The sequence below is a fragment of the Arachis ipaensis genome, chromosome B9 (assembly GCF_059453495.1).
Source record: "Arachis ipaensis isolate K30076 ecotype BB chromosome B9, ASM5945349v1, whole genome shotgun sequence".
Classification (NCBI taxonomy): domain Eukaryota; kingdom Viridiplantae; phylum Streptophyta; class Magnoliopsida; order Fabales; family Fabaceae; genus Arachis; species Arachis ipaensis.
The window spans coordinates 103462716-103476232 of record NC_142444.1 but is presented as its reverse complement, the minus strand read 5'-3'; the positions used below and the strand labels follow the sequence as shown (position 1 = coordinate 103476232).

General features: G+C 37.3%; 1 non-coding gene across 1 annotated transcript; it reads left to right on the top strand.

Annotated features, from left to right (window-relative positions):
• The first annotated feature begins 535 nt into the window (after positions 1 to 535).
• On the top strand, positions 536 to 643 carry LOC148545717 (small nucleolar RNA R71). The gene has a single exon (XR_015901308.1). It is a non-coding gene; the product is annotated as a small nucleolar RNA R71 (small nucleolar RNA).
• Positions 644 to 13517: the final 12874 nt, after the last annotated feature.

Here is a 13517-nt window from a genome sequence, read left to right as displayed (position 1 = left end):
GCTGAGTGGATGATGGAAAAGGCTAGCTATTGCTAAACCTGTTTCTTCCACCATTATTAAAGCCTTGTTGAGGCTTTTGTTGATCCTTCCATGAGAGATTTGGGTGATTTCTCCATGAGGGATTATAGGTGTTTACGTATGGTTCACCCATGTAATTCACCTCTGCTATTGCAGGGTTCTCAGGATCATAAGCTTCTTCTTCAGAAACTGCCTCTTGAGTATTGTTGGATGCAGCTTGCATTCCATTCAGACTCTGAGAAATCATATTGACTTGCTAAGTCAATATTTTGTTCTGAGCCAATATGGCATTCAGAGTATCAATTTCAAGAACTCCCTTCTTCTGAGGCGTCCCATTACTCACAGGGTTCCTCTCAGAAGTGTACATGAACTGGTTATTACCAACCATGTCAATGAGTTCTTGAGCTTCTGCAGGCATTTTCTTTAGGTGAATGGATCCACCTGCAGAAGTATCTAATGACATTTTAGCTAATTCAGACAGACCATCATAGAATATATCCAGGATGGTCCATTATGAAAGCATGTCAGAAGGACACATTTTGGTCAGTTGCTTATATCTCTCCCAAGCTTCATAGAGGGATTCACCTTCTTTCTGTCTGAAGGTTTGAACATCCACTCTAAGCTTACTCAGCTTTTGAGAAGGAAAGAACTTGGCTAAGAAAGCCTTGACCAGCTTATCCCAAGAGTTCAGGCTATCCTTAGGTTGAGAGTTCAACCATATTCTAGCTCTGTCTCTTACAGCAAAAGGGAAAAGCATGAGCCTGTAGACTTCAGGATCTACTCCATTAGTCTTAACAGTATCACAAATCTGCAAAAATTCAGTTAAGAACTGAAAAGGATCTTCAGATGGAAGTCCATGAAACTTGCAGTTCTGCTGCATCAGAGAAACTAATTGAGGTTTCAGCTCAAAATTGTTTGCTCCAATGGTAGGGATGGAGATGCTTCTTCCATTTAAATTAGAATTAGGTGCAGTAAAGTCACCAAGCATCCTCCTTTCATTATTATTATTTTCGGCTGCTATCTCCTCTTCCTATTCGAAAATTTCTGAAAGCTGCTTGCTGGATTGTTGTAATTTAGCTTCTCTTAGTTTCCTCTTCAGAGTCCTTTCAGGTTCTAGATCTGCTTCAACAAGAATATTCTTGTCCTTGCTCCTGCTCATATGAAAAAGAGGGAACAGAAAAATAATAATAGGGATCCTTTTTACCACAGTATAGAGGTCCCTGTGTGAGTAGAAGAAAAGAAGAAGAAAAGAATGTAATGTAAGGAAAGAAACACAAGGGTGAGGAGAGCAGAGATGTGAGATGAAGAGAAGCGTTAATAGATGAATAAATAAATAGAAGGAGATGAGAGAGAAAGAGAATTTTCAAAAATTATTTTTGAAAAATGGTTAGTGATTTTCGAAAATTAAAAGAAGAAATAAATTAAAATTAAATTTTGAAACAATTAGTTAATTAAAAATAATTTTTAAAAAAGAGGGAGATATTTTCGAAAATTAGAGAGAGATGGTTAGTTAGGTAGTTTTGAAAAAGATAAGAAACAAATAAAAAGTTAGTTAGTTAGTTGAAACAAATTTGAAAATCAATTTTGAAAAGATAAGAAGATAAGAAGTTAGAAAAGATATTTTAAAATCAAATTTTTGAAAAAGATATGATTTTGAAAAAGATAAGATAAAAAGATATTTTTGAAAAGATATGATTGAAATTAGTTTTGAAAAAGATTTGATTTTTTAAAATCACAATTAATGACTTGATTCACAAGAAATCACAAGATATGATTCTAGAACTTAAAGTTTGAATCTTTCTTAACAAGCAAGTAACAAGCTTGAAATTTTTGAATCAAAACATTAATTGATGATGTTATTTTCGAAAATTATGTGATAAAGATAAGAAAAAGATTTTTGAAAAATAGTTTTAAAATTTTCAAAAATAACTAAGAAAAATGAAAAAGATTTAATTTTTTGAAAAAGATTTTGAAAAAGATAAAATTTGAAAATTTGATTTGACTCACAGAAAACAACTAGATTTTAAAAATTTTTGAAAAAGTCAACTCAAATTTTTGAATTTTATGAGAGGAAAAAGGGAAAGATATTTTTTTTTATTTTTGAATTTTTAATGATGAGAGAGAAAAACATGAAAATGATGTAATGCATGAAAATTTTGGATCAAAACAATGAATGCATGCAAGAATGCTATGAATGTCAAGATGAACACCAAGAACACCTTGAAGATCATGATGAACATCAAGAACTTATTTTTGAAAATTTTTATATGCAAAGAAAACATGCATGACACCAAACTTAGAAATCTTTAATGCTTAGGCACTAAGAATTCAAGAATGCATATGAAAAACACCATACAACACAAAACAAGAAAACATCAAGATCAAACAAGAAGACTTACCAAGAACAACTTGAAGATCATGAAGAACACTATGAATGCATGAATTTTTCAAAAATTTTATGCAAACTTTAAAACATGCAATTGACACCAAACTTAAAAATTGACTCAAGACTCAAACAAGAAGCATGAAATATTTTTTTTTTATTTTTATGATTTTCTAATTTTTTTTTGGTATTTTTCGAAAATTAATTTGAAAAAGGAAAATAAGGATTCCAAAATTTTTAATATGAATTCCAGGAATCTTGCACTCTTAGTCTAAAGCTCCAATCAAAGGGTTAGATATGGCTTAATAGCCAGCCAAGCTTTAGCATGTAAATCAGGTAGATCAGCAGCAGGTGGATTAGCAACAATTGGCTTGCTCTTGTAATGTTGGGTTGGAAGCCCCAGTCTAAATGAATTTAGACATGGCTTTACAGCCAGTCAGGCTTCACATGCTTCATGAAACTCTAGAATTCATTTTTAAAAATTCTTAAAAAAACATATTTTTGAAAACATTTATTTTAAAATTTTTTTTTCGAAAACAAAGAAAAATTTTTTTTTTCTTTTCGAAAATAAAGGAAAATTTTTTTTTTTGAAAGATTTTTGAAAAATTTTTGAAAATAAAACAAAAAGAAAATTACCTAATCTGAACAACAAGATGAACCGTCAGTTGTCCAAACTCGAACAATCCCCGGCAACGACGCTAAAAACTTGGTGCACGAAATTGTGATCTCAGGTAACGGCGTCAAAAACTCTGTACGCACGTCTTAATAAAATTGTTTTTCATTCATAACTTCGATACAACTAACCAGCAAGTGCACTGGGTCGTCCAAGTAATAAACCTTACGTGAGTAAGGGTCGATCCCACGGAGATTGTTGGTATGAAGCAAGCTATGGTCATCTTGTAAATCTCAGTCAGGCGGATAATAATTGATTATGGAGTTTTTGAAATTTAATAATAAATAAACAGAATAGAAAGATAGAAATACTTATGTAATTCATTGGTGAGAATTTCAGATAAGCATATAGAGATGCTTTCGTTCCTCTGAACCAATGTTTTCCTGCTGTCTTCACCTAATCAATCCTACTCCTTTCCATGGCAAGCTGTATGTTGGGAATCACCGTTGTCAATGGCTACTTCCCGTTCTCTCAGTGAAAATGGTCCAAGATGCTCTGTCACGGCACGGCTATTCATCTGTCGGTTCTCGATCATACTGGAATAGGATCCATTGATCCTTTAGCGTCTGTCACTACGCCCAGCACTCGCGAGTTTTAAGCTCGTCACAGCCATCCCTTCCCAGATCCTACTCGGAATACCACAGACAAGGTTTAGACTTTCCGGATCTCAGGAATGGCCATCCATGGGTTCTAACTTATACCACGAAGACACTAATAACTCAGACTCGGTCCCCTGTATTAGATATCCAAGAGATATCCATTCAATCTAAGGTAGAACAGAAGTGGTTGTCAGACACGCGCTCATAAGTTGAGAATGATGATGACTGTCACGATCATCACATCCCTCATATTGAAGTGCGAATGAATATCTTAGAAGCGGAATAAGTTGAATTAAATAGAAAAATAGTAGTACTTTGCGTTAATTCATGAGGAACAGTAGAGCTCCACACCTTAATCTATGGAGTGTAGAAACTCTACCGTTTGAAAATACATAAGTGAAAGGTCCAGGCATGGCCGAATGGCCAGCCCCCAAAACGTGATCACAGGATCAAAAATACAATCTAGGATCTTCCAAAGATCCCAAATACAATAGTAAAAAGTCCTCTTTATACTGAACTAGTTACTAGGGTTTACAGAAATAAGTAATTGATGCATAAATCCACTTCTGGGGCCCACTTGGTGTGTGCTTGGGCTGAGCTTGAATGTTACACGTGCATAGGCTCTTTCTGGAGTTGAACGCCAGGTTGTAACGTATTTCTGGCGTTCAACTCTGGTTTGTGACGTGTTTCTGGCGTTTAACTCCAGATAGCAGCGTAGAACTGGCGTTCAATGCCCTTTTATGTCATCTAAACTTGGCCAAAATATTGACTATTATATATTTCTGAAAAGCCCTGGATGTCTGCTTTCCAAATCAATTGAAAGCGCGCCATTTTGAGTTCTGTAGCTCCAGAAAATCTACTTTGAGTGCAGGGAGGTCAGAATCCAACAACATCAGCAGTCCTTCTTCAACCTCTGAATCTGATTTTTGCTCAAGTCCCTCAATTTCAGCCAGAAAATACCTGAAATCATAGAAAAACACACAAACTCATAGTAAAGTCCAGAAATGTGAATTTAACATAAAAACTAATGAAAAGATCCCTAAAAGTAACTAGATCCTACTAAAAACATATTAAAAACAATGCCAAAAAGCGTATAAATTATCCGCTCATCAGTTTTCGAAAATTTTGAAGGAGATATGATAAAAGATATGATTTGTAAAAGATAAGTATGATAGGAAAAGGATGCACTTTAAAATTTAAAAGTTATGAATAATATGAAAGATAATTGAAAAAGATAGCTTTGTTTTGAAAAAGATATTGTGAAGATTTGAAGAAGATATTGATGAGTTGAAAAGATTTTAGAAGAAAAAGAGATAGATTTGTTTTGAAAAAGATTTGAAAAGAAGTTGAAGAGGCTAAAAAAAAGTTTATGTTTAGAATTAAGATACATTTGATATCTTTTTGAAAAAGGATTTGAAAAATTAGGTTTTGTAACATGTTTATGCAAGAAATCATGAATTGAAACATGAAAAATGGAAAAAATTTGAATTGAAAATGAAATTACCTACTCCCCACAATCCTGGCGTTAAACGCCCAACTGCTGTATGTTTTGGGTGTTTAACTCCCAACTGGTGCTTGGTCTGGGCGTTTAACGCCCAGCTGTTGCTTCTAGCTAGCGTTAAACGCCAGAAACTCCCTTGTCACTGGGCATTTTTTTGAACGCCCAGGATGCTGTAAATCTGGCGTTAAACGCCCAGAAGCTGCTTCTTTCTGGCGTTTAATGCCCAGATGGCTATTTCTACTGGCGTTAAACGCCCAGTAGATGCTCCTTTTGGGCATTTAACGCCCAAAACAGCTCTTACTGGCTTTTTCGCACCAGTGAGCTTCTTTTTGCTGTTTTGTGCTCTGAATCCTTCTGTAACCCTATGAACTTATGTAATTGATTCTTTACCTTGAAGATTATTAATATTGAACTTACTTAATTTAAAAATAAATAAAATAAAAAATAGAATAAAATAAAATAAAATAACAGAGAGAGTTTTGCTAATGGCTGGGTTGCGTCCCAGCAAGCGCTTCTTTATTATCTTTAGTCGGACCTTGCTGAGCTTTTAATCTAGCTTCAGCCTTGAGCACTCTTGCTCAACATTTCCTTCAAGATAATGCTTGATTCGCCGTCCATTAACAATGAACTTCTTATTAGAATCAATGTCTTGAAGCTCCATATAGCCATATGGTGACACACTTGTAATCACATATGGTCCCCTCCACCGGAATTTCAGTTTCTCGGGGAATAGCCGGAGTCTAGAGTTAAACAGCAGGACCTTTTGTCCTTGTTCAAAGACCCTAGATGACAGCTTTCTGTCATGCCACCTTTTTGCTTTCTCTTTGTAAAGCTTGGCATTTTCGAAAGCAGTGAGTCTGAATTCCTCTAGCTCATTCAGCTGGAGCAATCTTTTTTCTCCAGCTAATTTGGCATCAAAGTTCAGGAATCTTGTTGCCCAGTAGGCTTTGTGCTCCAGTTCCACGGGCAGATGACTAGCCTTACCATACACAAGCTGGTATGGAGAGGTCCCTATAGGAGTCTTGAATGCTGTTCTGTAGGCCTACAGAGCATCATCCAAGCTTCTTGCCCAATCTTTTCTACGGGTACTTACAGTCCATTCCAGGATTCTTTTTAGTTTTCTGTTAGAGACTTCAGCTTGCCCATTTGTCTGTGGATGATATGGAGTTGCCACCTTGTGGCTAATTCCATAGCGGATCATGGCAGAGTAAAGCTGTTTGTTGCAGAAGTGGGTGCCCCCATCACTGATTAGTACTCTAGGGACACCAAACCTACTGAAGATATGTTTCTGGAGGAACTTCAGCACTGTCTTAGTATCATTAGTGGGTGTGGCAATGGCCTCTACCCATTTGGATACATAGTCCACTGCAACCAGAATATAAGTGTTTGAGTATGATGGTGGGAAAGGCCCCATGAAGTCAATTCCCCATACATCAAACAACTCAATCTCCAAGATTTCTTGTTGAGGCATGGCATAACCATGAGGCAGATTACCAGCTCTCTGGAAACTGTCACAGTTACGTACAAACTCTTGGGAATCTCTATAAAGGGTAAGCCAGTAGAAGCCACATTGGAGGACCTTGGTGGCTGTTCGCTCACCTCCGAAGTGGCCTCCATATTGTGACCCATGGCAATGCCATAAGATCTTCTGTGCTTCTTCTCTAGGCACACACCTTCGGATTATTCCGTCTGCACATCTCTTAAAGAGATAGGGTTCATCCCACAAGTAGTACTTTGCATCAGTAATTAATTTTTTCTTTTGCTGTGTGCTGTACTCCTTGGGTATGAACCTTGCAGCTTTATAGTTTGCAATGTCTGCAAACCATGGTGTTTCCTGAATGGCAAACAAATGCTCATTCGGAAAGGTTTCAGAGATCTCAATAGAGGGAAAGAACGCCCCTTCTACTGGCTCTATCCGGGACAGATAATCAGCCACTTGGTTTTCTGTCCCTTTTCTGTCTCTTATTTCTATATCAAACTCTTGCAGAAGCAATACCCATCTTATGAGCCTGGGTTTTGAATCCTGCTTTGTAAGTAGATATTTAAGAGCAGCATGGTCAATGTACACAATCACTTTTGATCCTACCAAGTATGATCTAAACTTGTCAATGGCATAAACCACTGCAAGTAATTCTTTCTTTGTGGTTGTGTAATTTTTCTGGGCATCATTTAAAACACAGCTAGCATAATAAATGACATGCAGAAGCTTGTCATGCCTCTGCCCCAATACTGCACTAATGGCATGGTCACTGGCATCACACATTAGTTCGAATGGTAATGTCCAGTCTGGTGCAGAAATGACTGGTGTTGTGACCAGCTTAGCTTTCAGAGTTTCAAACACCTGCAGACACTCTGTGTCAAACACAAATGGCATGTCAGCAACTAGCAGGTTGCTTAGAGGTTTTGCAATTTTTGAAAAATTCTTTATAAACCTCCTATAGAATCCTGCATGCCCCAGAAAGCTTCTGATTGCCTTAACATTGGCAGGTGGTGGTAATTTTTCAATTACCTCTACCTTAGCTTGATCCACCTCTATTCCCTTATTCAAAATCTTGTGCCCAAGGACAATCCCTTCAGTCACCATAAAGTGACATTTTTCCCAGTTTAAAACCAGATTAGTCTCTTGGCATCTTTTCAGAACCAGTGTCAGGTGATCAAGACAGGAGCTGAATGAGTCTCTATATACTGAGAAGTCATCCATGAAGACTTCCAGAAATTTTTCCACCATATCAGAGAAAATAGAGAGCATGCATCTCTGAAAGGTTGCAGGTGCATTACACAGCCCAAATGGCATCCTTCTGTAGGCAAATACTCCAGATGGACATGTGAATGCTGTTTTCTCTTGATCCTGGGGATCTACTGCAATTTGGTTGTAGCCTGAATAGCCATCCAAAAAGCAGTAATAACCATGACCTGCTACTCTTTCTAGCATCTGGTCTATGAATGGTAAAGGAAAATGATCCTTTCTGGTGGCTGTATTGAGCCTTCTATAGTCAATACACATGAGCCACTCTGTAACTGTTCTTGTAGGAACCAGTTCATTTTTTTCATTATGAACCACTGTCATGCCTCCCTTTTTGGGGACAACTTGAACAGGGCTTACCCAAGGGCTATCAGAAATAGGATAAATAATCCCAGCCTCCAGTAACTTGGTGACTTCTTTCTGCACCACTTCCTTCATGGCTGGATTTAACCGCCTCTGTGGTTGAACCACTGGCTTAGAATCATCCTCCAATAGGATCTTATGCATGCATCTAGCTGGGCTTATGCCATTAAGGTCACTTATGGACCACCCAAGAGCTGTCTTGTGTGTCCTTAGCACTTGAAGTAGTGCTTCCTCTTCCTGTGAATTTAAAGCAGAGCTTATGATCACTGGAAAAGTGTCACCTTCTCCTAGAAATGCATATTTCAGGGATGGTGGTAATGGTTTGAGCTTGGGTTTAGGAGGTTTTTCCTCTTCTTGAGGAATTTCCAGAGGCTCTTTTAATTCCTCTGAATCCTCCAGATCAGGCTGAACATCTTTAAAGATGTCTTCCAACTCTGATTCGAGACTCTCAGCCATGTTGATCTCCTCTACCAAAGAGTCAATAAGATCAACTTTCATGCAGTCTTTTGGTGTGTCTGGATGCTGCATGGCTTTGACAACATTCAACTTAAACTCATCCTCATTGACTCTCATGGTTACTTCCCCCTTTTGGACATCAATGAAAGTTCATCCAGTTGCTAGGAAAGGTCTTCCTAGAATGAGAGTAGCACTCTTGTGCTCCTCCATTTCCAGCACTACAAAGTCAGTGGGAAAGGCGAATGGCCCAACCCTGACAATTATGTCTTCAATCACGTCTGATGGGTATTTAATGGAGCCATTAGCAAGTTGGAGATATATCCGAGTTTGTTTGACTTCTTCAGTTAAACCAAGCTTTCTGATAGTTGATGCAGGTATTAGGTTGATGCTTTCCCCAAGATCACATAAAGCTGTCTTGGTGCAATCACCCTCTAATATGCATGGTATCATAAAGCTCCCAGGATCTTTAAGCTTTTCTGGGAAGCTCTTCAGAATGACTGCACTGCATTCCTCAATGAGGAGAACTCTTTCAGTTTCTCTCTAATCCTTCTTATGACTCAAGATCTCTTTCATGAACTTGGCATAAAAGGGTATTTGCTCAAGTGCCTCCGTAAATGGAATCTTTATTTCAAGAATCCTGAGGTAGTCTACAAAGCGAGCAAATTGCTTATCCTACTCCTCTTGGCGGAGTTTTTGAGGATAAGGCATCTTAGCTTTGTATTCCTCAACCTTGGTTGTTGCAGGTTTATCCTACAGAAGTGGTTGAAGAAGCCTTTTTAGAGGGGTTACTATCAGCACTTGTGTGTGTCTGATCCCTTACTGGCGTTTAAATGCCAGGGTTGGAAGTTTGATTGGCATTGGACGCCAACTTCCTACCTGTTTCTGGCGTTTGAACGCCATAATTGAGCTTCCATTGGGCGTTTGAACGCCAGAGTTGTTCCTCTCTAGGCCCTTACTGTCCTCAGAGGAATTTTGGATAATTTTTTTTTCATCCTCTATCAGTTGTTCTTTTCTTGGCTTTCAGCTGCTCTGAAGTGAGGTATTTAATGTTTTCCCACTTCTTAATTGAACTGCCTGGCACTCCTCTGTTATATGCTTTGATAATTGCTGCTTTGTCTGATTCAATTGTGCCTCTATATTTTTATTAGCATTTTTAGTGTCTTGTAGCATCTCCTTGAATTCTGCTAGCTGTTTTGTTAGAAAACACAATTGTTGATTTAGTTCAGCAACTTGTTCTGGAGGACCAAGTTCAGTAGACACTGCTTTGGCTTCTTCTTTTATGGAGGACTCACTGCTTATGTACAGATGCTGATTTCTGGCAACTATATCAATAAGCTCTTGAGCCTCTTCAATAGTTTTCCTCATGTGTATAGATCCACCAGCTGAGTGGTCTAAGGACATCTGAGCTCCTTCTGTAAGCCCATAGTAGAAGATGTCTAATTGCACCCACTCTGAAAACATTTCAGAGGGGCATTTCCTTAGCATCCCTCTGTACCTCTCCCAGGCATTATAAAGGGATTCGTTATCCTCTTGTTTAAAGCCTTGGATGTCCAGCCTTAGCTGTGTCATCCTTTTTGGAGGGAAATATTGATTCAGGAATTTGTCTGATAACTGTTTCCATGTCCTTATGCTTGCTGTGGGTTGGTTATTTAACCACTTTTTAACTTGATCTTTTACAGCAAACGGAAATAGTAACAGTCTGTATACATCCTGATCTACCTCTTTGTCACGTACTGTGTCAGTAATTTGCAAGAATTGTGCCAGAAACTCAGTAGGTTCTTCCTGTGGAAGACCGGAATATTGGCAGTTTTGCTGCACCATGACAATAAGTTGAGGATTTAGCTCAAAACTGCCTGCCTTGATGGGGGGTATACAGATACTACTCCCATATGCAGCGGTAGTGGGATTAGCATATGATCCCAGAGTCCTTCTGGACTGTTCATTTCCACTTATATCCATGATGGATAAAATGAAATTGATGTGAATTGTAAAGAAGATATATTTTTGTTTTTATTTTATTGAATTAGAACAAACCAAATTATTAAGATAAATAAAAATAATAAGATAAAATAAAATAAAATAATTAGAAATTTAAAATGTAAATTTCGAAAACCAAGGGAAAAATAAATTTGAAAATGAGAATAATTGCTTAATTGAGAAGATTTGAAAAGCTCTGTATATGATTTTTGAAAAAGATTTTGAATTTTGAAAGGATTTAATTTTAAAATAAAAATTTGAATTTTTAAAAGTAATTTTCAAAAATTAAATTTAAAATAAAGAGAAAAGATATTTTTGAGTTTAATGAGGAAAGAGAAAAACAATAAAATGACACAGGACTTAAAGTTTTTAGATCTAATGCTCCTTATTTTCAAAAATTTTGGAGGGAAAATACTAAGGAACACTAAACTGAAAAATTTTAAGATCAAAATACAAGGAAGACTCAAGAACACTTTGAAGACTCACAAGAACAACAAGAACATCAACAAAGAACACCAAACTTAAAATTTTTAGAAAACCAAAATAAAATTTTTGAAAACTAAAGAAAAGTTAACAGGAGAACACCAAAAGTTAAAGTTTGGCACAACATTTATTCAAAGAAAAATTATTTTTGAAAAAGTTTTAAAAAAAAGATAGCCAATTGATGACAAGTCATCTTAGCCTAGTTTCACTAGTCTTTTTCCTTTGTTTTCATTTAGTTTTATGCACTTTCTTAAGCCATAAGTAAGCCAATTGGGTTGAATTTTATGTTTCCTTTGATTCAATCAACCATGGATAAATTGATGCACTTTCATGAGTTTTTGTGCCATAATTGCTCATATGACAAGAAGAAGAACAACTCTCATGATTATGGCATAGCTTTGATACAATTGTTGATTGATGATAGGTGGAATAAAGCTTAGAAGAAGGTTGCAAGAATGGGCTTGAAAAGAGGGATTCACGTTTGAGCTAACATTTGCCTCAAACGTTAACTCAAACGTGAGAAGCAGATGAAGAACACCCTGGAGAAGAACCAACGTTTGTGCCAACGTTTGACCTCAAACGTTGAGACAAACGTTGGCTGAAGAAGAAGCAAGGGAAGGCAACGTTTGCGCCAACATTTGCCTCAAACGTGAGGTCAAACGTTGGCGCCAAAAAGAAGAGAAAAAGCACCCCTGGAGCAAACCAACGTTTGCGCCAACGTTTGCCTCAAATGTGAGGTCAAACATTGGCGCCATAAAAGCAAAGAAGAGCACCTCTGTTTGATGCATTGAGTGAGCCACGTTTGCGCCAACGTTTGCCTCAAACGTTGGGCCAAACGTTGGCCAAAGGAGTAGCATGGGTGAACCACGTTTGAGCTCACGTTTGACCTCAAACGTTGGCTCAAACATGGAAGACAGCAACTTGGCCGAGCTGAATAATGTCACACAAGGGACGTTTGAGTCAACGTTTGCCTCAAACGTTGACTCAAACGTGAATGGTTCAAGGCCCGGTTCACTAATGGATTTCTTCCCAACACCAAGAACAATCAACGGGGGCTACTATCAACCCAATTCCATCAAGGCTAAAGGCCCAATTCAAGGCTTAATGATCATTTGAAGAAAGTGTATAAATAGCTTAGGATTTGAAGTTTTAGAGAGCTTTTCTTTTTAGAGTTTTCTTTAAGAATTTTCATAGTATTCATAGTGGAGAGCTTTTGGGTTTTGAGCTATTTGGAGATTTTGAGTCTTGGGTGTTGAAGAATTGAGGAAATTCTGTCTCAATCTCACCTTGAGATCTCTCTGTTTTCTTTACTACACTTTTTGAGAAATCAATATTTGGATTCCTTTCTTCTACTGCTTGATCTTTGCTTTTCTTGCAATTGAATTCTAAATTTGGATCTAGGAAGGCATTGAGATCTAGACTTGGTTATCTAGTCTCTTGGGTCCTGAGATCTACATCTTTCAATTTCAATTTCCTTGTTTCGTTGCTACACCAAGCTTATTCCTATTGTCATTTGAGATCCGGTTTAATTAAATCCATCGTTTATATTTCTGTTTGTTGAATTTTACTTTTCCTTGTTTAATTTCTGCAATCCCAATTCCCAACTCCTTTTATAATTCAAGCAATTTACATTTCTTGCACTTTAAGATTCTGCAATTTACATTTCTTGCGTTCTAAGTTTCTGCCATTTAATTTCTTGTTCTTTAAGATTCAACTCTTTTTGTTTTTTTGTTCCCTTTAATTTCATGCAAATCACCCACTCCCATTTACATTCTATGCAATTTAATTCCTGTCAACACAATTTCACACAATCAACACTTGTTTGCTTGACTAATTCAACCACTAAACTAAAGTTGCTCAATCCTTCAATCCTTGTGGGATCGACCTCACTCCCGTGAGTTTTATTACTTGATGCGACCCGGTACAGTTGCCGGTGAGTTTTGTGTCGGATCGTTTTCCGCACATCAAGTTTTTGGCACCGTTGCCGGGGATTGAATAGATTGACAATGATTAAGTGAGGTGGTAGTTTAGATCAAGCATTTTTTTTCTTTAATTTTGACTAACCTACTAAATGTTTGAATTTTTGCTTAAGCTAACTAAAACTTCATTCTAGCAATAGATTGAAGTATCACTGGTTGTGCATTTCTTGTTTTGTTTGTATGTCAGGTACAGGGAGAGCTACTCCTATCTTATCCGAAGCTGACCAGAGAACTCTCAGGAGATTAAGAAGAGCTGAGAGAGGGAAAGGTATTGTTGGAGAGGAAGAATCTGAGGAAGAATATCACGAGATGGAAGGAGATCCATCTAATCCCAATCCACCA